The sequence below is a fragment of the Pleurodeles waltl genome, chromosome 12 (genome assembly GCF_031143425.1).
Source record: "Pleurodeles waltl isolate 20211129_DDA chromosome 12, aPleWal1.hap1.20221129, whole genome shotgun sequence".
In the NCBI taxonomy this organism is placed as follows: domain Eukaryota; kingdom Metazoa; phylum Chordata; class Amphibia; order Caudata; family Salamandridae; genus Pleurodeles; species Pleurodeles waltl.
The window spans coordinates 138,131,537-138,135,099 of NC_090451.1; the positions used below are offsets into that span (position 1 = coordinate 138,131,537).

Here is a 3,563-nt window from a genome sequence, read left to right on the forward strand (position 1 = left end):
GCAAGGGTTCTGCTGCAGGCGCTACTGCCTGTGTTCCACAACCAACCCCTTTTGTGCGTTCTTCTCTTGCCTTCTGGCGGTCATAGACAAACTGTTGCCTCTGCTTTTGTCTCTTGGAAGCGGTACCTCAAGTTTTTAACTCAAGTTTTCAAGGTGTTTTTCATTCATGGGAAGGCTCGGTCAATTTAAAGGTTAGGGATTAAACAAATCTGAAACGGTTTGGAGAGCAGCCCCCGAATGTGTACAGAATTTATCATCAACTAATTTCAGACGGGTTGTTAACAGTTTACATGTTACAAAAGTTTATTTATGTTAACATAGCTGTTAAATATCAGTCACAGCAAGCTACTCTTTTTAAAGTGATGTTGATAAAAGTACGACTCTGGTGGGACTCGAACCCACAACCTTTGAATGTCTTCACATTACTAGAAGTCCAATGCGCTATCCATTGCGCCACAGAGCCACCTGTCCTTTATCATTTCTGAGAGGCTTGTGATGGGTACCAGAGGATATGTGTGATGGGAAAGTTTGTATTTATTAGAAAGTGTAGCAAATAAAGCCGTGCTTGGCCGAACCGGCCCTTGTAGGAAATTCACTAACATGACAAGAGAAAATCCATAGCCGATCAAGACGGATGAGTCCACCCAAAAATCACTGAGGAGCAGGGGTCGCGTTCCAAACTGTATGCGGAGTTCCAAAATCCATTTGTTATGTAACCGTGTTTAGTCTCATGTTATTTTTTGTTTATTTTGTCTTATGTTGTCATGGTTTCGAGTATATTTTTTGAACGTATTCGGTTTGATCAAGCTGGCTAGGTCCATACCACCAACCTGTGGCGTAGATCAAAGATTGAGAAACGTAAAAGTTTAAATTCGAAAATAAATGATGTCTCTTATTTGTTTACAACCCCCGGTTCAATTTAAACAGTGAAACTTTCCCAAGTGAGTGCTTTTGTCCGTTTAATACTATTCGAAAAGTAAGTATACATGGCAAAGCACACCATCTACCGGCTAAATGTAGTACTGCGCTCAACCACTGCTGAGTCGTGAGCCACAAATCCTGACGGAAATATGCAAATACTTCGAGGTTACCATGACCTCTGACCGCGGCATGACTTAATAACATTCGTGGGAGGATGCCACTGAATCGTAGTTTCCCAGAATGCAGTTCTGTTCAAACAACAGCACCCAAAATCCCAAGGGGCCTCCGCCTACTGCACTGCAGGGCTCTGTGTGGGTGAAACCTTCTTCCACCTGCGACTTGCTCGAGCTGCTTTCAAACTTGACCAGCCCGGGTCAAGCTGAAGTCTGGAAATGCGTACCTTTATACAGAGCAAATCTTGGTGTACTTTGAAAAGGGAAGGGGAATAAACAGGAACAAGTAGAATTATACTTGAACTCGTGCAAGGCAAGGAAGGAGAACTATATAGCATGTTTTGTCAGTCTGTGTTTAAAGGAGGTGCTCTTTAAAGGGTCGTTAAGGGTCTCTAACACAAGGTCACCAGCTGACATGCCACCATGGAGAGTAATGCTCCAGTTCTGGGCTGTGCTATCACTTGTTTGAACGGTCTTAGTTCAATTTGGTTAGGTAATGAAACAGGACTACTACTCCCAGAATGCATTTTATTGTTAAACGAAAACCTAGAAGATGATCACAGCAGCATCAGTTACATGACATTATCTAGTAACCTTATGAAGTTGGTTTATAGTAAATGGTATCAATTGCAGCAACACACCTGAAAATAATGAGTCAGTGAGTTACCTTCAATTCAAAGTGAATTCTCCATTTAGTCTATTCTTCCACAGCCCTGCCAATTTCTCACGTCCATGAGTGTCTACTGCTGCAGTCCAAATTTTGAACTCTGTGACATGTTTATTTCATTACAAAAGGATGACTACAAGTCCCAAAATCGAAAGGAAAAAACCTGGAATGGAGCAGTTTATGACGTATGGACCTGGGAAACTCGAGAACTAGGCTTCGGTTAAGGATGTATTACATCTACCATGTGTTTACCCGGAATTAACTTACTATTTTCATTTTGTTGAAGTTTTACTTTTGCCATGATATATACGGGGTACAAATCATACAGTCATTATAAGCTGGTAGTTTCCAATTAGAGCTTCTTCGTGGTCCCATTTTTAGTTAAACGTTGGTAGTTCCTCTCTAAATCACAAGAATGAATGAATGACGAGATTTCTAGAGCGCACTGCTACTCCTGGGAGTGCCTCGGCACTACAACGGAAAATAAGGGAGCAGAGGCTGATAGTACTATAGGGTGAAAGGCCATATTTTGCGTTGTTTTTTGAAAGGCCTCTCACTTTCTATTTGGCGTAGTCCAATAGGAAATCTGTTCCAGGCTCTGAACTTTCCAAAGCTCCAGCTGTAAGTAGCTATTCCAGGCCAAGTATTTTCTTTGCATTCTGGTACTTGTAGTCCTGGTATGCTGCTAAATAGAACATAACTACAAATCTCATAATGTAACAGTAAACACCTTCAATAAACGAGTTATGCATGAAACTGGGAAATTTGATAGTACTAAATCTCTGTTCGTCGCTCCCCACTGCACAGGAGCCACCATGCTCCATGTCACAGTGATTTTTTAAACCAGTCCTCGTTTTCACACACTACAACTAAACATGCTGGGACTGTGGTTTCAATTTCTTTTAAGAAATATTGGCCTGCATGCAGGTCACAGCACGTGTGCCACTAGTGAATGAAAAGCCCAAAGTTCCATTGTCATGACATGGGCCCACTTTACAGCACAGTCTTCACCATAGCCAGCCTCCATTCCCTGTTTTTTAGTCCACAGTTGAGTGTACCCTCTCCTTACTCAGCTCTCTATCTGGTCCAGCTGCAACCCACAGCTGTCAGCTGAGCCCATGCCATGAGGGGAATTTTAGCCACCTCGATGTTTTTATTTTGTTTGTTTTTGTCAAAACCACCAAACATGCAGGGAGTCGTTATATAATATCCACCGATGCTTGTATGTGATTTCTAGTCAGAGTAGATCGTATACTGTTTTCTGAAAAGATTGGGCTCACTGAACGCCATTCTTAACTTGGGACCAATAAACATCTCATTTTCCCTGAACTTTTCTTCCCCATATTTTTATTCCTATGCACCATTTTAACATGCACTTGAACTACAGATTGTTCTTGGCTGTTTTTGTTTCTACTGTAATCACATTCTGTCCCCCTGTTTTTTACCACTTCATCCATACCTCTCCACTCGCCCTAATTTGGAGGGTGACTTCCACTTTGGAATCTCGTTTATCCTCCCGAAAAGCAGAGCTCCTATGTTTCTCGGGTCTCGGGTGCGCGAGTAGCACAACCTGCCTAGGTCTTTCCTTTGTATCCTGGGCTGTGTAGTCCTGGTTTTATAACAAGATCAACAGAACTACAAAGGACTGCTTGAGCTACTCATACATTCAACTGGGAAACTTGAAATGGGCCTCATTCACAAAGCAGTGTGTGCACACAAGTTTAGTTTACATAGTCAAATAGCCTGATTTATTAGTATAAAACCAATCTGGAATTCTGAAAGGTTGGTTTTACACTGTAGGA

The 3,563-nt window shown here is 41.9% G+C and overlaps 1 non-coding gene across 1 annotated transcript; it reads right to left on the bottom strand.

Annotated features, from left to right (window-relative positions):
* Positions 1-377: 377 nt before the first annotated feature.
* On the bottom strand, positions 378-463 carry TRNAR-UCU (transfer RNA arginine (anticodon UCU)). Its single transcript is given in 2 exon segments — positions 378-413; positions 427-463. It is a non-coding gene; the product is annotated as a tRNA-Arg (tRNA).
* Positions 464-3,563: the final 3,100 nt, after the last annotated feature.